Genomic DNA, 23717 nt, shown 5'->3' on the forward strand with positions numbered 1-23717 from the left:
CTGGATCAAGGCTTATTGTCCACTAAGATATCACACAGACTTTATTCTTGCTTGGTTGAATGTCTGCTTGCAAAACTTCACTTTCCATTTCTATACAGAAATTATGGGGTTTTTTCCTTTTTTTTCCCCCAGTAAAGCCCAACATGTAGTATGAATATCCATGGGGCGCTGCTTCTTCAAATCCAAGAGACAGAACAATGTTACTTCTGTGCTGTATAAACAATGCTGCTGGTATGCTGAGTATGTGGATCAGGTGGTGCTGCACTGTATTTTCTGATCTGTAAGAAGAAACAGGAGGACTGTTTATCTCAGAGCATGATATATATTTCAAGATATTTGGCTTGTCCCCCTACATTTACACTGCTGCATATCATTTCTCCAGATGTCTCATTTTTCTTCTTTTTTTTGTTTTATTTCTGCTATATTTTCATAAATCAAAATATCAGACTCACTTTCAGAAGTCATACTCTTTACCATGTAACTCAAGGACTTATGAAAGTCAGATACACAGACTACTGATGTAAGCAGATGTTTCTCATCACAGAAGGCTTTAACCCCTGCAATAGATTTCTAGCATCTTAAAAATATTACTTTTCAAGGCCTTTAGAAACATTTCCTAATCATAAATCTAGCAATTTTCTAATATTTGTAGTTATTATTTGTTATTATTATTTACTGTTATATGGTCACTGAAGTGTTTTATTGTCATCTCAAGTTGATGGCTCTTCTAGTTTCATTCCTCTCTAAAGATGTTAAAAATTTATAAAGATCCCGTGTTGAAATGTCGTGACATACATGTATTAATGTTTATTTTATCCATCGTTAAAGCATTTCTTTTGAATTTTAACTTGTTGTCATCTTCAGAATTAAGCATTATGCACAATATTATGGTCCAAATAGACAATTGTATTACTATAAATCAATCATCTTCTTAATTAAAGATCTGTGGTATCCTGTCTGTAAACATTTGGAAATTGCATTATTTCTAATATACTTGGTAACTGACTAAATTTTAAACACAAGTATTTTAATTTGTAAAAAATAAAGTGTTAACAGATTATTATAATTAGTGCTTAAATTTATTGCTATATAAAATCTATTGAGGGCATTTAGGAAACAGCAACAAAAAAGAATTAATGATATGACTCAATATAGTGATTATTAAAGCCCCAGAGCATGTTCCCCAATCTAGTGCTATAAATTATATAACCAGGTGGATGTAGATATTTTTTTCTCAGAAGATATGGTTATTGTACCGTATTTGCAATTTACTCTTATGTTTTCAATTGTGCAGGCTTTGTCTAACTATTTCTGAAAATAAATATTACAATGAGCCTAAAACAGTCATTTCTGTGGAGTTGACCCAAATTGCCTCACCTATATATTTCTCAAAGATGATACTGAGTTCTGCTAAAGTACAGCACAATCATCAAGTGCGGTCAATGTAGGTTCAGAAAGGGAAAATCCTATCAAATTTGATATCTTTCTACAATACGATATCACCATCCTGCTTGTGGATGAAGGGAGCACAGTGGATGCAGTTTTTTCTGGATTTAAGTAACATTTTTGATACTGTCTGTCCGAGAAGTCCTTTTAATGAATTATCCACCTGTAAAAAACTGGCTGCATCTGGACAGCGACTAGCCGGTAGTGTTTCTCAAGGATCCACTTTGGGGACAATTATGTTCAACATTTTTATAAATGGTGTATATGCAAAACCTGAATGCTTCACCAGCAAGTTTATCTTATACTTACCTGAGAGGTACGTAAAGGACAGGAATCTTTGCAGAGAGAGCTGGGTAAATCATAGCATTCACTGATCATCAATGACATGAAATTTAATATGTGTCAGATTCTGCATTTGAGACAGAGTGAACACAAGTTTAAATTGGGAGAGGAGTGGCTAGAGAGCAGCTCTGGAGCTAAAAATGCAGTATGCTGATCAAACGAATTTATTGTATTCAGTGTTGGTACGGCCTCCCCTTGAGTAATGTGCATACTGTGGTTCTGGGCCTCACAAATTAAGAATTTTAAGGTCTTTCAATGCATCTGGAGGAGTGAAACAAAGCTGGTGAAAGTTGTGGAAAGCATGTCCTGTGAGGAGTGACTAAGTCTAATCACTTGAGCTTGTCTAGTTTGGATAAAAGGAGATTGAGAGGTGACTCTCTGCAGAGAAAGGTAGCTCTTTGCAGCTTACTGAGAAGGGAAAATGAACAAGATGCTAATATGGTCTCCCTCTATCCAGGCACAGTAGACTTAAGAGGATCAGACTTGACATTAGGAATCATCAACAGAGTCATAAAACACTGAAAAAGGTTTCATAAAGAGGTGGTTGATGGTCAAGGCCTGTCAGAGTTCAAGAATTATTTGGACAATGCCTTTCAAAACATGCTTTAATTTTGATCAGTCTTGAAATGATCAGGCAGTTGGAGTAGATAATTGTAGCTATGGAATTTTCTATTCTATTCTATTCTATTCTATTCTATTCTATTCTATTCTATTCTATTCTATTCTATTCTATTCTATTCTATTCTATTCTAATTCTATTCCATTCCATTCCATTCCATTCTACCCTACCCTGTCCTGTCCTATCCCATCCCATCCCATCCCATCCCATCCCATCCCATCCCATCCCATCCCATCCCATCCCATCCCATCCCATCCCATCCCATCCCATCCCAGTTTTAACCCAACAGGGTAAAGTCAAGTCAAAACAGGGAGCCCTCAGCAGGGCTGGCTGTCTAAGAAGTGATTAAAGCGTAATTAGGTATAAGTAAAGCTACAGACATACGGTTCTTCTTCAAGACTCCTGTGGTACTCATCCAGGAACAATGTGATAGAGCACTGATGGAACAATTCTATAATTTTTTCTGAGACTACAGGGTAGTTTACTGTATTCTCAGATTCCGTCTAATGAAAACTTCTTAAAGAAGGCAGATTAAATGGAGGTATTTAGTTATCTGAATGACCTGTGCACAAATCAGCATTTCAAACTTGTAACAGAAACACCTGAAATAATTTTTCTGGGTGGGAAATAGAATGAGGGGTGTAGTAGAGTTGACCTGGGCCAGATGCCAGGCACCCGCAAAAGCCACTCCCTTGCTCCTCTCTGTATCACGACAGAGGAGAGAAAATTTAATGGAGAGTTCATGGGTTGACATAATGGCCAGGAGAGATCACTCATCAATTACCATCAAGGGCAAAACAGGCTTGACTTAGAGATATGAAATAAGTGTATTGCTAACAAAATCAGAGCAGGACAATGTGATAGCAATGAGAAGTAAAGTAAGACCTTAACAACACCTTCCCCCCACCCCTCCCTCCTTCCAGCTCTACCTCCCACCCCAGCAGCGCAGGGAGAAAGGGCATGGGGGTTATGGTCAGTTCATCACGTGCGGCTTCACCTGCTGCTCAGGGAGAGGATTCCTTCCCCTGCTGCACTGCAGGGTCCCTCCAATGGGTAACAGTTCACTGAGAACTTCCCCCCAACATGAGTCCATCCCAAAGACAAGAGTCTCCTGCAGTCTGGGTCACTCTTCCATGGCATGCAGTCCTTCAAGGACAGGCTGCTCCAGCCTGGCAGCAGGGCCACTCTCTCCACAAGTCTTCCACAGGGTCACAGCCTCCCCTCAGACATCCACCTGCTGCAGCATAAGGTTCCTCCATGGGCTGTGGGGTGGATCTCTGCATCCCTGTGGATCTCCATGGGCTGCAGGAGCACAGCTGCCTCACCAAGGGCTGCACCACAGACTGCAGGGGAATCTCAGCTCTGGCTCAGCCTGGAGCACCTCCTGTCCCTCCTTCTGTACTGTCCCTGGTGTCTGCAGTGTTACTCCTCTCATTTGTTATCACTCAGGTCTTCTCAGGTCACAATTGCAAAAGCACAATAACTTTTTGTTTATCTTTCATCTTAAATATATTATCGCAGAGACATCACCACTATTTCCAATTGGCTCAGACTTGGCCAGCAGCACGTCCATCCTTGGAGTCACCAGGTATTGGCTCTGCTGATATGGAAGAAATTTCTAGCAGCTTCTTAAAGAAGCCACTCCTGTAGCCTCCCTGCTGCCAAAACCAGTGGTCATGCAAAACCAATTCAAGAAGAAAGAAAAAATTTGAGACAGACTTTAATGTGGTGGGATTGCTGGTGCTATTACACAAAGACTCCTTTCAAACACTGAAATGTTGTTCTTGCTTTTATGTTTAGCATTTATAAGTACATACCAAATGAGTGGTATGTATGAAAATAGGAACTTACAGTTTCTTCAGTATATTAGAAAATATATTTTTGAAAAGGTAGTAGGCTGCTCTTTTGCTATGCTTGCAGAAGGATAAATAAAAAGTATTGTGCCATCTGGGTACTGCTATTAAATTCTGAATAAAAAGTAGAAAAGGAAGGGTCCTTTCACATATGAATAGCTAAGAACTGTATCCCAACTTCCAACAGGAATATTTTATCAATTTTTTCTGAGCTTTGTTAGGCAGAGAAAAATAATATATGAAGTAACACCAATTTTTTTGCCTCTCCTATTGTCTTCTTTGCATCTTGGATAGAAAATGAGTATTACTTATAACTCAAAATTAACTGGCAAAGACATCATTACTATGTAGTATAGATGTCTAACTAACTAAATAATAACGCTAAATATTTCTACAAACATGTAAGACCTTCCTAAAACTGAAAGTTAAAAAGGAGACATAAGCAGTAAGACAAAGGAAAGTAAGAGATTGTCTTGCTTTCTCTTGATTTTGTTTTTGTTTGTTTTGTTTTAGTTTGGTTTTTTGTCTGAGGTTCAAATGTATTTCAAGGGTAGGATAGGCAATATGATATAGAAAATACACTTTCAAGCCTTTGTCTCAGAATTTTTCATTATAAATTTCTGTATAAGTTACACCTCTTAATGTTTTATTTTTAAGTAGTTCATGATTTAAGCTACCTGAACCAGTAATTTACCTAAGAAACATTTGCAGCAAATGTTTCCTGCAGTGAATTATGTCAAAAAAGGAAAAAAAGATATAGTAGATAGTAAAGAGGTGTTTCAAGCCTCTTGTTTCCCTACTCTAACATTTCGAAGGAAATTGCAGAATATTTGCATAACTACTGTAACTCCTAATATATTTGAATTACTTCTTTGTCACACTTCAGACTGAAGGTGTATTTTTATGTAAAATTTGATAACTATATTTTTTTATATAGTATTTTTTAGCACTTCTATTGAAAGGGCTGCTGCCGACATCCCCCTGCCTCTCTCTACCCACTGCCTGAATGGGAGGCATGAGGAGTCAGAGGACTCTCAACTTTTTTCCCACAATTTCGAGAGTAGTACAACTTGAATTAAAGTCTGGCATGGCTTTAGAAGGTGTAGCATCCAAAATCAAGAGTCTTTGGGCAGAGGGAGATGAGTGACAAAAAATTTCATTGTTAAAATTTTGGTTTGTTTTCTTTTCTTTAAAGGACAGGCAGAGAAATTATATTAACAAAGGTGAATACAATGGAAATTCACTATTTAAAGTGTCTTTTCTCTGTGGCTTGCCTGATACTGGAAATCCATGTTGTTTAGTCATAAATGTAAATTCCTTGTGGCTTCCCTGCTCTGTGCAAGACCCACTGTTTAGCTGAAGAAGCTAAACTTAGCTGAAACTTAGTTTAAATTCTATAAAACTTACTTATAATGCTTCAGGGAGGGTCATTATTTTTAGAATAATGTAGAATACACAATAGTCTGTAACTCTTGTAGTGCTGAGGTGCTTAGAGTAAAATCTTAGACTGAAAATTATAATCCATTTACTACACACACACAATTGTCTTTTGTGTGTCTTTTAGAGCATCACATTGACTATGTGTCTGAAAGCCCTGGGACTCTCAACAGTCAAAGATATTTTAAAGTCTGCAAGTGTCAGAAGAACATCATTTAGGTTCAGTTAAAACAAGAGTACATGGTAAAATATGTATAAAGGTGTACATGCTGGTACACAAGGGATGCTTATTTCAAAATGGATGGAATATGTGAAGGTTCTTGGCTGGCAGAGGCATGCAAGATACTTTACAAAAATTACATGCACATGGTCTGTTGGGTAATATAGGTCAGATAACTCTCTTGGTTTATTGAGTATTCCAGTGCACTTTGGTTCTGAGGACAGATTGTGGCATGTTAAGCTTGCCAGATGTAAGACACAGCCAGTACTGTAATGAGAGCTGGGAGCAGGAGTGCATGTGAAAATGAGAGAGCATTTATCTTTTGGGAGGAAGAGAAAGTAAGGAAAAGGAAAATGGGGTAATGCCATCTACTTAAGAAAATAACAGGAAAGGATACACTTCTCTGCTAGACAGGAAACATAAGAAGATAACTATGAATTACTATATGGTAATGATTGCATTATTTTCTGGACTAATATTTCCTGGACAGTAGAAGGATGTCCCATTTCCACCCACAAAAACACACGAATGAGTGTCCAAGCTGACATTCACTGAACTAACCTCCCACCCACACACCATTTAAAGGAGAGAATAGATGCAAATATTTGCCCACTGTTGGCTTTAGAGCCCATCATGCTACTTATAATAGGTATCCAATATTGTGACTATCTGATGTTGTTCCTGCCTTTTGTCTATCAACTGACACTGACATTTGTCTAGCACAAGACCCAAAAGACCCCAGCATATTATATTAAGGTCTTTTTTTCTAAGACTCTCCAACAGATTAAGCAGCGGTATCAAAGACACAGTTTTCTGTCACAGGACAGAGCGCAGGTTTGTTCTGTTCTGACAAACAGACTTTGTGCAAAACTGTAAAAAAATTTCTTTCTTACTGCATGCAAGAAAAGCAGACATCTAGACAATACCAACTTAACTGAGCACTATATCTGTCTCAGTTTCTTAATGATGACAGAAAGTCACTGGGGTTTAGCAGTGAATTTTATTTAGTATCTGACATTTCTTTAATACAGATGGTTTCTTCTTGGAATTATGTAGTATGTCCCTGCTCAGTTTGTGGTCACTATTTAAAAAATCCCAACCTATTCTGCATACCATGATAACACAGTCATTCTTAAAAAAATATCTATTTTCACTTGTTTCTTGTAGCAGGTTCCTTTGGTTCTAAAAGTTACCAGAGATACCTTTTTTAAGAGTTTTCAACCAACTGCCATTTTTTGCAGTACACCATGGTTCTCCTCTCTTGATCCAATCAGCTTTCTGAATGTTCTTCCTTGGACTGCATAACCATTAAGATCTAGTAAATTAATGAGCTACTTTTATGTTAATTTGAAATGCCATGATTTAATAACTCCTGAGTGAGAGACTCAAATTAACTGGCTGGTTTTCAAGACCCACCTGTGACCATCTCTACATTTTTTTGATACTCTGATGAAAATTTTCTAGATTTGCCTTTTACTAAGCCAGGATTCATGAAGGAAAATAAAGCCACGGCTGTATGAATATGAACTAAAAATTTAAGAATTTACCCTTCTCCTCTATATTAGGAAAATTTAAATAAAGAATAAATGGAAATAACCTTTTTTTTTTTTAATGGGGTATATAAAAATGTTTCAAACATTTAGTTTTTTCTTTCAGTGCAAATGAAAGGCAAGTTTTACTCAAGGTAAATCAAAAATTTCTGATGGTATTTGGTGACTGGTGACCAAGGTAAAACTATTATCTATTTTCCTTCTACTTCTCAGAATATATTAGAAATTATGAACTTAACTATGTATTTCACAGAAATCAATCTATGTTTATATCTATCCAAATAACTCATTGTCATGACTTGTTGTTGAGGTCTAACCCCAGCCTGCAATTAAAAACTACTGAGATGCTCTCTCATTGCCTCTTCATACAAATATGTTGCATTCTTATTAGAACACATCCTGTAACATAAAAGAATCAAAGGACTTGCAAGGTAGAGATACTGACAAATTCTCTTAATTTTGTTTACAAGAAGGGAATGATGTCAGTAACCTGTTGTTAGGCAGTGGTATCTGTTTCTAAAAAATCCTTATGTATTATGATTTCATGCTAAATCATTAGCTGAAACTTGACTTCAGCATCTGTAAATTTTATTTGAATAAAGCTTTCTTTCATTCATTTCAGTACATCAAATAAATAATTATGAATTGCATAAAATTAACTTTATTCTGGGCTTGAACTATCAAAGGCTTATTCACAATTCAGTTTGGATTTTTCCTGTGGCAATTACTCCCTTCTAGAGAGCAATACTGTGCACAGGAAAGGGTCTTCAGCTGTACTGGTGTAACAGTGAAAGCAGGATAAAGAATTAACCTGTCAGAAAAGGAAAACAGCAGCAAAAAAATGTCCAGGATGCCACTGTATTTGCTATGCTGGCTCAATATATTCTTATTCCAGACTACATTGACCTTACTGAAGAATGATCTTCACCAGTTTCTATGACACTTTGCCAGGTCTGAGCCTTAACTGGGGAGGAGGATGCTGCTGATTTAGATTCCAGAATATTCAGTCAGTCTGCTTCACTCTGCATTACCCTGCATGTACTGTATCTAATCTGTTACTTTGGAAGGGCCTGCAGCTGCTGTTAAGTGATTTATCTCAAGTAACCTCTGTGCTATGACAGCTCTGAGATGCTAGATGGTCCCAGCAGTGATAAGAGCAGCCACACTCAGCAAAAAGTGCACAACTGCATATTCATGTCAGAGTGGGGTTTGCCAAATAAAATCTGCAATGCTGTAATTAATCAGACAATTTCTTTTCATACACAAAATTGATTAAGAAAACAATGCAATATTTAATATATTTTGTGGTAACATAAATATTATTTCATGAATGGGTATAAATTTATAAGATATATAGAAAAAGAGAGGTTTCCTCTTTTTTTGGTTAAACATATTGTTATTCAAATACAGATGTTTATACTAGGAAAATTGATCTCATTTCATTTGACAGCCTTGAGACACATCCTAACAGCAACAATATGAAATAAAGCATTATTGGTTGAGATCCCAGAGATCCATAATGTTTGAAAGTGTTATTTCACACTACACACTTATTTTTTGTGTATTTCATATCTCATGACCATATTAAAATAAACTTTATAGCATCAAAAATCTTTCCAAAGTTCTTAATCAGATAAAAAAAAATGCAACATATGTTTAAAACGGGCATGATGATAAGAAGATACTAAAAAATTCCTGAGTTCCATTATTAAAAAAACCCAAAATAACTGACATATAAGAGGTACAGTTTTTGTTATGTCTGAATTCCCGAAGGACAGAATTTTTTTTGGCTGAGTTGAAATGGATGTAAGGGATGGCTTATGGCTGATGTTATTTCAGCAAATGAACCTCCAAGAAGAAACTTTCCCCTCAACTAAAAGTACTGAATCTAATACTGTATCTGTTCCGTCAAAACTAAGTAGATCTGTCCAGGTTTCTGGGAAGGCATATCCTTGCAACATGAAATGTCAAATTATGATGTACTTTGTGTCAATGGATTAATAATATTTACAAATGAGCTGAAATTATACTGAAGTCTTTCCAGGAAGTGATCATTTGAGCTTTGAACTGATATTTAGACTAAGGAGGAATTATACATTTAGCCTTTTACTGAACATCAAATCTCCCTGCTTTCAGATCTCATTGATGACTGTATTGGGTTTACATGGCAAGCTTTTGTTGGCAAGGGGCCGCAGAGGTGGCCTTTGTGAGAAGATGCCAAAAGCTTACACTATCTGACACAGACAATGCTGGCTGTCTGCAAGGGGGACCATGGCCCATATTAGGCTATCAGTGGTGATGGTTACACGACTGCAATAGGATGATTTATGATGAGGAAAAAATTGCTGTGAAGCAGTAGCTGGAAGTGAGGTGCGAGAATATGTGAGAGAAACAGCTCTGCAGACACCAAGGTCAGTGCAGAGGGAGGGGGGAAGAGGTACTGCAGGCATTGGAGCCGAGATTCAGCTGATGCTGAAGACTGTGGTGAGGAGGGATGCCTACCCTGCAGCCCATGGAGGTCCATGTGGAAGCAGACACTGACTACAGCCTGTAGAGCAGCCCCAGGCTGGAGCAACAGAATAGGCTGTTAGGCCATGGAATGACCACACTGGAGAAGGTTTGTGGGCAGGACTTGTGACTCTGCAGGGGGTTCACACACCTTCTCTTCCTGAAGGATGCATCCTGTGGAAAGAGACCCACACTAAAGGAATTCCTGGAGGACTGCCTGCCTTAGATAGAACCTGCACAGGAAAAGGGGAAGAATGTGAGGAAGAAGAAGCACCAGAGACAATGAACTGACTGTGTATGACTGTCGCAATTTGTGAAAAAAAGGCTTAGGCACTGTGTGAATCAGTTGCCTCAAAACTTTTGTGTGTCTGGGTCTCAGTTTTCAAATGTAGCAGTATACAAATTCTTTTCTGCATCAGTCTGTTTACAGTGATGAATATTTTTGTCACAGAATTGTGAAGATACATCTTTTTCTCTTTGGTCTTTCAGTTTAAAAATGCTGCACATTATTTACCTCACTCTCATAAATTTATACATTCAAAAATTGTGATAAATTGCAGTAAATTCACGAATACAAGCCGCACTGAGTATAAGCCGCATCTCTGGGTGTTGGCAAATATTTTGGTTTTTGTCCATAAATAAGCCGCACCCGAATATAAGCCGCTCTGTCGTTCGCAGCGAGGACCCGCGTGCAACAAAGTTGCCAAATACTAACAGAACCGCGGCATGACGGGGGGTTTACTGGCTCAACTAAGGCTGTGCAGGCTCGGCCCGCTAGGGGCTGCTGACGGGGCCAGGTGGCCCAGCCCAGCGCTGCCACTCGGGGCTGGCCACCACCTCTGGGTTTGCTCGCCCCGGCCCTGCTCCCGCCGCGGTGCCGGCCGGGTACGGAGAGCGCGCCCCGCTCACGCCGCGGCGCTGGTCAGGCATGGAGCACCCCCTGCTCCCGTCATGGCGGCGGAGGGCGGGGACAGAGTGCCCCCCACCCCGTCCTCCCCGAGCTGTGGCAATGGTGGCGCAGGGCCCCCGTCGGCTCCCCAAGCCGCAGCAATGGCGGCGCCCCCCCCCCGTCCTCCCCGGGCCATGGCAATGGCGGTGTGGGCTCCCCCCCTCCTCCCCGACCCGCGGCAATGGCAGCACAGGGCCCCTGTCGGCTCCCCGGGCCACGGCAATGGCGGCGCGCCCCTCCTCCGTCCTCCCCGAGCCGTGGCAATGGCGTCACGCCCCCCCCCCCCCGTCCTCCCCGGGCCACGGCAATGGCGGCGCAGGGCCCCCCCGTCTCTCCCCTGGTGTTGCAGCAGAGGAGGAAAGAGAGCTCTCCCGCCTCTCTCCCCACCCCCCCGTGCTGCCTGCAGGGAGCCAGGGCAACACAGTAACACTGTAACAATCGCGGAATGCCGGCTTTTACTGGCAGGTGCTCGGCTCGGCGCCCTGGCTGGCACGTCTGGGGTTGTAAATGTCAGAAAATTATTCACATATTAGCCGCCCCCAACTATTAGTCGCACTTCCGGGTTTCCACCAAAATTTTTGTCAAATTGCTGCGGCTTGTATTCGTGAAATTACTGTATTTTATCTCTTCCAACAGAAACTGCAGCAAGTAAGTGAATATGCATAAATCCATTTGCTAAAATGATGGAACCCTACTTGCATATTTCAACAAAATAGCTGCATTCTTTATTAGTCCAAAATGCCCTCGCAATGAAAACATTTTTTGAAATTAAGGTGTTTTTACTGTAGCAGTCTAAAATTTCCTTTTCTGTCATCTTTTGTCATGCAAAACTTTTCTTTTTTATTTTTATGGAAGAATTATGTATACAGCAATCATGAATGTTAATTTTAAAGTTAGGTTGAACAAAACTGCAGAAAGTAAATAGCATTGTATTGAAAGTGTTGTGAAGTGAATGTCTGACTTCTAAAAGGTTGCGTGCTAGATATCTGTGGTTCAATCTCTCTCTATGAACTACTAGATCAGGACACTTGCCAAGTTTGTGTACACTTAGGTGATGAATAATTAAATAGACAATTTTAGTATTGCTTGGTAGTCGCAAAAACGGCTAAGTTTAGTTATTGTTGAATCTGTCAAAAGGCACTAGATACCAACCCAATTGCAGTATCATTTCTTTCTGTATATACATGCCTTTAAAGTTTAGATAAAGTGAATTGTTTAAAGATGCTCTGCCATAAATTATAGCTGACAGTGGAAGTGATTAAGGCACATAGTTTGATTGCATGCATTAATCTCTAAAACTTTCATCAAATCTGATTTAATTACCCACAGGTATAAATTCCTTTTTAATTTATTAGCTTTGTCAGTAATCAGTTGCACTGTATGCTATTACTTGCAAAAGGTGAAACTCAGCTACATTCAGGGAAAAACCAGACATTGAAAAGCAAAATAAAAAAAGTGTCACAGCCCTCAAGTGTACAGCAACAATGCTAAACTCACACATGAAATGAGACCATACATTTAATCAGAAAGGACTTACAGATGTCTTGATTGAGATCAGTGCACTCTCCCAGGAAAAAAACCTCATTTGAGAAGGCCTAATCATTTTTGGAATGTTGAAACAGCTGCTGTTGTTAGAATATCCTGTTCCAGTATCATCAAAGATACAGATTTATATATTTTAAACTAATTTTATGCTACTATTTGGACCAGGTTGTTCGTTGCTTAGCTGACAGTGCTATTTTTTTCCACATGATCAAGTGATCATGAACACGGGTGTTAATTTTAATAGACTACTATTAGGACCCAAATATTCAGCATGGTCATCATGTTAGGTCTCATATGCATGCTATGCATGTTATCTTGAATTTTCATTGGAATACAGATCAGACCTTTTAAGAATTTTTGTATAACAGAAATGCCTGTTCCAGTGCTGTACTGCATTTGTAGACACTGACATTTACAAGACTATTCAGAAACATTGTCCAGCTAGTCTTTTGAATTTAGTATTACACAGACTCATAAAGATCCATGTCTTTTACTTACAGAATCCCTAACCTAAAGCAATTTTTTGTTTGTTTGTTTGTTTGTTTGTTTGTTTGTTTGGGGAGGTGTAGGTTTTTATTGTTGTTGTTTTTAATTTTATTTGGGTTTTTTGTTTTTGATTTCTTTGTTTTGTTATGGCTTTTTTTGGGTTTTTTTGGATTTGTTTGTTTTCCTGCGTATCCTATTCTTCAAATACCATAGACATACAGGAGATTTGTGTGTTTTGTTATTAAAATACATTTTAATTGTGTTTAAAACATTGGGAAGAAAATTTGTTAATGTTATTAATTGTTTCTACAATCACATACTAAAAAAAAAAAAAAAAGGGAAAAAAATCATTGTGTACCAATATGTGAGTAACTGGCAATATCTTAGAGCCAAACTCTGTTTCCTATATGTCAGTCCATAAAATTTTGTACTGTGAAAGTCTTCAAACAAATGTATTGCTGACAGAATAACTACCCTTTTTCTTTTACATAACTCAAGAATTTTTTTGTGCTTACTGGCCCTTAAATAATGCACAGTAAACTATTTTAAGCAAATATCATGTTGCAAAGATACACAAGGGAAATAAAGAGTCTTCCTAAATTGCACAATACATGCAATTATTATTAAACTTGTTTAGTGAAACATGAAAATAAACTGCTTACTCATGTCAAATGGATTTAATTACTGCACTAGTTGTCAGAAAAAACCAAGCCTTCCTATGAAGTGAATATGTTATACTACACAGCTATAAATTTAAGAAAATATTTTTTAACATAGTGCATATACATTATTACTATTGATGAGCAATAAGCGCATTAGCTCCCAATCTCTTGGAAAAGGTACAGCTAATTAGGAATTGCAAAGGAATGCATGAATGCATTCTATGGCATGCCAAACTTCATAAAAGAATATATGGCATGATTCTAGAGTAATGCACACACAAGGGCTGAAGGGAAGCTGTCAATATGAAAATTGTATGAAGTACCCAGCAAGTAGTAGAGAGTCACGTGTCTATATTTTATTGTTTCACTCTTTACTCTTTTTCAGGGGGAGGACAGGCTATTGCAACTCAGATGGCAAATCCCAGGCCAAGTGAAAGCGCAGAGAAAGGCACCATGATGTCAACAAAAATTCATATTGGATGACCAAATTTAAAAAAAATACTCATCAAAGCCAGAAAACTGGTTTGGCCTAAGGTCTTGCTACATAGAAGAGAATCCCTAAGAACATCAATCCACAATGATTCAGGAAAAGATACAAAGTGTAAAGTGGCTAAAACCAGTGAATGGACATTACCATTCTCAAATTGAGAGTCAGTATAAGACAAATAAAAGTATCTAAAAATGAAGGTTCTTCATTAACCCATATCATCCCATAATAATTTGCATTTCTATATTTTTCAACTGTTACTGTTTCATGCAGAAAATTACTGCTGCATTGGGACACCAAAAAAAGAAAAAAGAAATATTGCTTATTCATGAAAGCCTTTAATACTTTTAATCAATTTTCAGAAGTAACCTTGCAATATAAGATATTAAGAGACAACTTTAAACCCACCTGCACAAGAAGTTAAAATGTTTCTATTGATTGGCATAGCAATTAAAAGCCAATACATTCTACAATAGCTATTCTGTTCAATTTCTCCATGTCGTCCAAAGGTCTAAATCCATTATCTTTAAGCCACCATGGATTATGTGGGCTGTTATAATGCTATACTGTTAGCCAAGAAAGTTTTTCACAATTCAGAGATCTTTTCTTTGTCTCTTTTCTTTTCCTGTCTGTACAGAATGCTGCCAGGAGCATTGCGGGATTTGACATCAGTATTAATTAAAGGCAAATAATGATGGATAATGAAGATAAGGTGAGGGGAGAGGGAAACTGATACAGACTTCTACAAGAAATTGCAGAGCTTTAAAAGTCACATTTCGAACTTTGCAAATATCACTGAGAGAAATAAACAAACTGTTAACCCAGACAACACAGTTGTGACTTTACAGTCACAATTATCTCGTTTTGTGCTCTTGTGTTGTTTTTGGCCTCAGTAGAGTTAATTTTTTTTCACATTGGCCAGTGTAGGTGTATGTTTTGTGTTTGTGCTGAACACAGTAATGATAATAGAGATATTTCTCTTTTCTCTGAGCAGACCCTTTCTCTTAGCAGAGTCAAGGCCTTTTCTGTTTGTTGGGCTGCCACGCTGATGAGAAAACTGAGGGTGCATGAGAAAACGGAAGGAGACACAGTCTGGACAGGTGGCCACAACCAACCAAAGAGTTCTTCCGGACTGAATGACATCATGCTTAGTATATAAACTGGGGAGAAGGAGGAGAAAGGGGAGAACATTTGGAGTGATGACATTTGACTTCCCAAGTCATTTTTAGGAGCAAAGGACACAAATAGTGTGTAATACAAAAATGGAATAATGCTAAAACTGGAAGTAGAAAGCTATTTGCCCCAGCCCTGTGCAACATAAGATGTTCTTGTTGGCTAGGCATATGAAAACTTTGGCATGATAGAACACTGCTCTCCTGGAAATGGTTGAACATCAGCCTGCCCATGGGAAACGCTGAATTAAGTTCTCTGAATTAATTTTTTTTGGTTTTTATGTGCAGCTTTTGATTTCCCTATTAACGTGTCTTTATCTCAACCCATGAGTTTTCTACCTTTTACCCTTCTGATTCTGTCTCACTGGTGGAGGAGTGAGAAAGAGGCTGCATGTGGCTTGACTTCAGGCTAAGGTTAAACCATGACAGGTGTAGATAAGGTAGAATGTATGAAGTATAAACAATGGAATTTTTACTCTTTAGGTATCAGAACTGAACAATGAAGAGCCAGAAGACTGCTTATTGGATCAAATTATTGCCTGTTTACCAGAGATGGGGTTAGATTTGTCTCATTTTACATTCCATGGAATGAAATAGTTGCTCCTTGCATTCAAGAAACAGATGATGAATGTCTGATCCAGGTTCTTGCTTTCTTATCATAGTTTTAAATACCACAATAAACTAACTGTGCAGCAAGATTATTTCTCAGATTAATTACCACTCAGAAGTAACATTAATTATAGAAAAAAAATATTAAACATACAGAAGAGCAAAAGTTTACTTGTACTTTTTTTTCTCTAACAAAATTTTAAAATGGAAGGAAAATGAGAATATGCAGATATTCTAGCAAGGACCCACATTAGCCATCTAGCTAATAGTGCCAAGTCTCTTCAGAGACCTGTTCTGAATCAAGACAGACTGGGTATCTTGTTTTGTACAAGAACAAGTGCAAAGTCAGCTTCTGTTGTCTTATTCAGAGACTATGCAGTAATATCTCTTATCCCTTTCGTGTATACATTCATGCTACAAATGTGACAATCTCCAGTGAAAGTTCGATAAAAGAAATTAGATATTGGTGACTAGCAAGTTAAATACTGACACTGTATGTACCAAAGGAATATTGATAATTTTCCATGTATTTTGTATCTCCAAAGAAAGAGAAAAGAATGAAAAATAAGTCATTTTTAGGAGCAAAGGAGACAAATAGTGTGCAATACAAAATTTGAATAATGCTAAAACTGAAAGCTGAAAGGTGTTTGCCCCAGCCCTGTGCAGCACAGTATGTTCTTGTTGGCTAGACATGTGTGAAAAGTTTGACTTCAATGAAAATAGACAGAAGGATGTGCTTTGGCAACTGACCATATTGATTTGCAATAGGTAAAAATTGTTAAGAACTCTTTCCCCAAAACAACTGACCACTCTGTATCTTAAAGTTAACCTCTCTTAAACATATCTTTCTAGTTATTCTACAAATAAGAAACAATACCTTTTTTGAGGTATTAAATTTTTTTATTTATAAAGGAAATTGATTTGTTTAGAATGGACAAAACACTCTCCCATAAAAATGGGGGCCTAGTGGAGAGGTGCATGGATCATATTAAGCATAAAACTTTCTCTTCCTCAGAGCAAATGTCTATGCAAATGGTAAAATGCCTATGTAAAACGTACATTTAGCAAGGTATAGACTCATTAAGAGGTTTCCTTTTTCAGTTCCTTGCTGTAACTTCAGAAGGAATGAATAGTCTTTTTCCACCAGTAATTCTTTTCCACTGGAGAATTTGAAATTTGCTCAATTTTCAGGATGCCTTGTTGTTAGCAGACATTGTTTTCAAATCACTGCATTTTCAAACAATTTGTGCACTGAAAATGGAAAATATGGAAACTGGAAATTGACATGCTTTACAGAAGCGTGAGATAGAATATTTCTCTACTTAGTAGCTCAGGCAGAACACATAATTATTTTCACATCTTCCAGGAACATTGGTTAGATTGCCATAGCTCTGTCCATGTGCAGTACACTTTAGTTCTGTCTTTCAGAACTAGCTTAGTGTGTATGTTAGATTTACTCTGAAATTTCATAAAAGATTATTGAACACTTCTATCCATGTAGAAAACAATTACTTTCAAGTTAAATTTGCCATAAAGTTTTCTCACTTCATGTCTCCCTATACTTTACAGGTTATTTTCAGAGAGCATTACTACAAGGGTCAGGAAGTTTGGTTGTTGCCCTCACAAAGCTGTTTTAATGAATCCAATTTTTTAGATATTTTCAGAATATCATCTTTCACAAAAGTTTGTATAGAGTGATGATAGAGATGAATACAATCTGTGAGTAGTAATACTTCTGCTGGAGAATATAAAGTTAATGACAATTTCTAAGACTGTTTTGCCAATAAAATTTTGAAATTACTGGATTTTTTATCAATAGTTTCATATTCTCTAAGTATTTACATCTACTTTTTAATTACCCTGTGATGAAGGAATTATTTTCTAAACCTTATAGACAGAAGACTGAGGCAAATGGAAGATTAAGGTCAAAAAGGGGAACATCCTTAGTCATTGTCAGCATTGCAATGCTATCATGACAATACAAAGTTCTCTTTTTGATGCCTATCTTTCAGAAAATATCTATTTCATTATTTATTTATTTGTTGAATTTTAGTTTAACTTACTGTTTTCTCTCAGAAAATGAAGGGTTTAACACATGTAGCATCCCACAGTTTTTAATACACTCAATGTAGTATCACAATGTAGTAACTTTTAAGTATACTGCTGAGGTGTCATTAGATAGTTAGATAGAGTGCAATGTGAATTGAGAATTGGCAAGACTAAGAGGATCAAAGGTGTATGAACAGTGGCACAGTCCAGCTGGAAGCCAGTTACAATGGGATTCTGTCATAGAACTGATCCGGGATCAGTATTTTTTTCACTACTATTAAATTACTTGTTTTGTTGTCTTAATTTCAACCTGAATGGTTGGATAAACTGCAGTCTCAGCAAATCTGCAGATGACACCTAGTCTGGAAAAGTGGCCAATACGCTGGAGGACAGAGCTGATAGGCAGAGGGGCACAGAAAGGCTGGAGAAGCAAGCAGAAGGAACTGCATGAAAATCACCTAAAGCGAAAGTAGACAAAGCCCAGTCCCTGAGACAGACAAAGACCTGCAGCAGAACAGCTGTGGCTGACTGGGTAGGAGCAGTTCTGCAGAGCTAGCTCTAAGGACAGAAGGTTGGCAGTGTCCCCGTGCAGGAATGTAGCCCTCTGTCTGGGGCTGCACAAGCAGGGATGGGGTCAGTAGGCGTGGGAAGGGATCTGGCCCTGGCTGGATCTCTCCAGCCAATCTCTCACATTGACATAATGGTGTGTGTCACTCAGATGCCACTGAAGCAATCAGGACTGGAGCACTGGATATTCAAAGAGAGGACTGCAAGGTCTGGATGTGTTCAGCCTTTTGGAAAAGGAAGGGTGAGATGAAGCATTGCCATTCTCAGGTATTGAATGTGGAAGTATAGAGAAGATAACCTCTCTTTCCATACTTATCAAGCAGACAAACAGCAGAATGGAGTGTGCAGGACCAACATTTATTCCACTGGGAATAAGTCAGGTTCATGACCACCTGGAGAACCTGAAGGTACTTAAGTCTGTGAGACCCAATGAGGTGCATCCCAGAATCATGAGGGAATTAGCTGAGGTATTTGCCAAGCCACTCTTCATGATATTGGAAAAGTCATGGCAGTCTGATGAAAACCCAGGTGACTGGAAAAAAAGAAAACATTCACCCATCTTTTTAAAAAGGGTAGAAGGGAGAACCCTGAGCACTACTGACCTCTGTGCCTGGGAAGATTATAAAACATATACTCCTAGAAGGTATGCTAAGGCACATGGAGCACAGAGAGATAACTAGAGAACTATGGATGTAATTTATTAGAATTTCTGTAAAGCCTTTGAAATGGTCCCCCACATCACCCTTCTCTCATAAATTGAAGAGATATGCATTTGATGGGTGAGAAATTGTTTAGAAAGTTATATTCAGAGGGTAGTGGTCAACAGCTCACTCACTAAATGGATATTAGTAACAGGTGATGTCCCACAGTTATCTGCATTAAGAGAAATCCTTTTCAACATATTTGTGAATGACACAGACAATAGGTTTAAGTGCACCCTCAGCAAATTTGCAGATGACTCCAAGTTGAGTTGTTTGGTTGAGACATCTGAAGATGCCATTCAAAGGGACCTGGACAAGCTTGGGAAGTCAGACCACGAGAATCTCAGGAAATTTATGAACTGCAAGGTCCTGCACCTGGGTTGGGCAAACCACAGTTTTAAAAAAGACTGGGAGATTAACAGATTGAGAGCAGCCCTGCTGAGAAGGTCTTGAGGGTGCTAGTGGAAGAGAGGCTGAACATGACCCAGCCATGGTCACTCCCAGCCCAGAAAGCCAAACGTGTGCTGGGCTGCATCCAGAGCAGTGTGGGCAGCAGGGCAGGGAGGGGATTCTGCCCCTCTGCTCTGCTCTGGTGAGACCCCACCTGCAGTGCTGCACTCAGCCCTGGAGTCTCAGCACAGGAATGACATGGACCTGTTGGAGAGTCCAGAGGAGGGACCCCAAATATTATTAGAGGGATGGAGCTCCTCTCATAGAAAGAAAAGCTAAGAGATTGTTCAGCCTGGAAAAGAGAAGGCTTCAGGGTGACCTAATTATGCCTTCTAGTATTTGGAGTGAGCCTATAAGAAATATGGAGATAAACTTTACAAGGACGTGTAATAATGACAGGAGAAGGGGAATTTGTTTTAAACTGAAAGAGTAGTTAGATTAGAAGTTAAGAAGACATTCCTTCCTGTGAGCATGGGGAGGCATTGGAGCAGACTGCCCAGACAAATCGTGGACTCTCAGTTTAAGGAGATGTTCAAGGCCAGGTTTAATCAGGCTGTGGTCTAGTAAAAGATTTACCCACCTGTGGCAGGAGTAGTGTAACTAGATGATTATTTAGGTCCTTTCCAATTCAACCCATTCTATGATTCTTTGATTCTTTGACCAGAGAGCTGTATAATGAAACAAGAGAGGACATACAAAAATTATGTTTTCACCTAAGTATAAAAATAAATTATTTGCATATGATGAGTAGTCAGAGATTTGAAGAGGTTAGTGATATAGGCTTTGCAATAGCCATTTTTGATTTTATGCAAAAATTAATGGGAAAAATGCTTTTAAGAACTTGATCAAGTTGTGCTGTCTTTGAGCTTGGGACCAGATGACCATCAGAAATAATTTCTGAAGTATATTTTTACATGATTCTATATTGCAGAAAAGTTATCTCCAGTGTGAATATTTTATGTGGCTTGTTTGCTACACTGTTTGGAATCACATCTACGTCTTTCAAGCATATGAAAAATTTTTACTTTCAAATAATACATCTCCAAGGCTTACATTTCTCTTAATTTTCTTTCAAAAGCTACTTGCACTGTACATACATAATCTGGGCTTAAAGTCACTGATGATATAGTGATGATACAGATTCACAAATAAGGGATCCTTTTGGAGATCAAGTTTGTCTAGTTTTATTCATATTTTAAGTGTTATAGGATTTATTCTATGACATACTTTCTCAGGTACTTCTGCCTGTTAGTTGCAATGACACCCTAAATGCCCAAGATATTTTCTAATCCTGTGAATGCATAATGAAATAATAAGATTATTGCCTTTTCAAATACAGCAAAATGCATTTATATTTCAAGAGACAATTTTTAGGTATCTCATCCTGACATTATGTTTATAAATTATTAAGTAATATAATCAGATTATTTTCTTGTTACCAAAACTGGAAACTAATTTAAAAAACAATGAAACCACAGATAAACTTTCAAGCTAGAGAGAATTATGTCCATTTTGCAAGACATGTGGTCTGAAAAATGCCATCTAGACTAAGAAGTCAAAATCACTGTATAACATAAAATGAATTACCCAAGTTATAATTAAACACTGCACTCATTGGTGATTTCTGTATTGACAACTCCACTGAAATAGGACCACATATACTCTTGATTCCTGTGATTACCTTTGGGTACCCTTTTGCAACATAATTTTAGAATACTGCCAGCCATTAATCAAATCACATCATGTCAAGGAGCTTTTAAGTACCATAAAACAGATGAATTTGAAAATGTCAGTATTTGCTGGGATATGGGGATATGAGGCCCAAAAGGATTAAAATATATTAGGCAGACAAGAAGAATGAAAGACAAATAGATACATGTATGTGTGAGGAGACTGAAACCCCTGTCTATCCCACTGTGTACAAGTTATTTATGTATTACATTTACTCTTCGCTATGGTTTTTTGCTTCCTCTAAGTTTGTTTTGGGGGAAGTGTTTGATTAAACTATGTATACAATTACCAACCAAATGTAAGACATTGAAAGAAACACTGACAAGGTAATTAATGGTTTAGCTCACTTTGTGAGTTTTCAATATTAAATAACAAGCAGAACTTTCATTCTCTTGCACAGGAAACACATTGACAGTTGCATTTTGCTGCTGCAAGTTGAAAGACTGGGCTATTTGCTATCTCTCTTTTTCTTTCTGGAAGTAGCTTAATGAAATGAAAACAACAGTGGGATGACTGTTGTCTGATATATCAAAATGTTATACAGAAAAGTTTGCTTCTGGGTATTTCACTACTTATTTGGCTGAATAAAAGATGCATAATGTCAAACACAAGACCTAAATCACCTTGTGTTCAGGTGTCTTCTCTCTGTACTGATCAGCAGCCTATGAGATAGAAAAAAGGCTTTGAGAGATATCTGCTGAAAATTATTTGTGGCAGAAGACTGTTTTCCCTGGTGGATTTGCACAACAGTTTAGTAACATTTTCAAGCATTTCCCTTTCCTTATTCAGAGCTTCCTTCAAAGCTCTGGCATAGCATTGTTCTTATTTTACAGCAAAGGACAAACCTCTAGTGATTTGAAGCTGCTGACATTTTCTTTTAGCAGCCCTGTGATGGTGATTACTTTGCATCACAAAGAATGTCCATATTCATTATAATTTATACTTAAGGCTGCATCATTGTCTGTGGATTTATAGAAGAATTTAAAAATTCAAACTGCATATAGGAAAAGCATTTCATGGACTTAATATACCATATCTATAAAGGGGAAGATCGAGAATATTTTTTGCCCATTTGGTAGAAAACCAATAGAATTGACTGCCTAGGGGAGGTGAAAAATGTTAGAGGACAGAGGAAAAGAAACCTATCAAAGATGTCTTTTCAGCATCAGAACTCACACTATTTTTCATAGTATTTCTACCCCAAAAGTGCAATAAAATTTTAAAATATTTTCTGTATATCTAAATTTTAATTGAATTATATTTATAGGCTCTGCCTTCATCAAGTGTAAAAATACTTTATATCAAAATAAAATAAAAATATTTCGACCACCTAAAGATGGTATCAGTGGCTGGCAGTCTGAAAAAAACAATTTTCCTACATAAGCTTTATATTGTTTTAAATTGGTCCCCCATACTAGTCTTTGGTCTATAAGGTATCAACTGAAATATCTTATATTAACAGGGAAAAGAGAAGACAAACCACGAGAAGACTATAGATTACTCTTCTGGGCCCAGACATTTATTTACTACCAGTCTACCGTTTGTTGAATATGGGATAGGAATAGGTTGCTCACCTCCTTATAATGTGAACAGACTGAAGTATCAACTAATGTAAATAAAGCTATGAACTCTATTTTAGAAATGGATATAGTATGATTAAATTTAAGTGGTAATTTCCATGGTGTTTTTTTCAAAAACAAATGTAAGACTTACAGATGTCATCAAAATATTTACAACAAATTACTACTTATTATCAAGCTATTGAATCTACGTTATCAGCATAGTATTTACTAAAGGTAACCAAAGCAGCACTTTATTCTACTAGTATGATTGCAAAATGTTTCTTTGAAATCAATCAAAAGTAAGCTTCTGGTAAATATGATAAAGAAAAATTATGATTATATCTTATCTTCAATGCATATTTTAAATTCTCCAGATTTCTAATGCAAAACACTTCACCCAGTCTGGCAGTACCATATAAAATTCTAGATATCCTATGCTTTTATAACAAATGCTTACAGATCATCTGCTCGTCTGTAATGTTCTCCATTTTGCTTTCTTCCCGTGATTTTCTGCATCTCAGGTGCCTATACACATCAAGAAAAGAGAAAGCAAAACATGAGACTTTTGAAATAAGGAATAAAACCAAAATATATACATTCACATGTTCTAAGAAAGGTTATTGTAGCTCTAACATAGCAAACATGGCTGCAGTAGTCTGAAAGTCAGTTGGGCAAATGAAGACAAATCAAACATGTTTTGGTCTGGCCAATCTCTACATTTTGTTTATTATTTTGATACAAACAAAATATTGTTAGACTCCTTGATTTGAGG

At 37.6% G+C, this 23717-nt stretch overlaps 1 long non-coding RNA gene across 1 annotated transcript; it reads right to left on the reverse strand.

The window, feature by feature from the left end:
• Positions 1–168: 168 nt before the first annotated feature.
• On the reverse strand, positions 169–23470 carry LOC117010895. Its single transcript, XR_004420786.1, has 3 exons — positions 23403–23470; positions 20233–20320; positions 169–278 (listed from the first exon to the last, which is right to left on the reverse strand). It is a non-coding gene; the product is annotated as an uncharacterized LOC117010895 (long non-coding RNA).
• Between the last annotated feature and the right edge of the window lie 247 nt (positions 23471–23717).

Source organism: Catharus ustulatus, chromosome Z (genome assembly GCF_009819885.2).
Source record: "Catharus ustulatus isolate bCatUst1 chromosome Z, bCatUst1.pri.v2, whole genome shotgun sequence".
Lineage (NCBI taxonomy): Eukaryota > Metazoa > Chordata > Aves > Passeriformes > Turdidae > Catharus > Catharus ustulatus.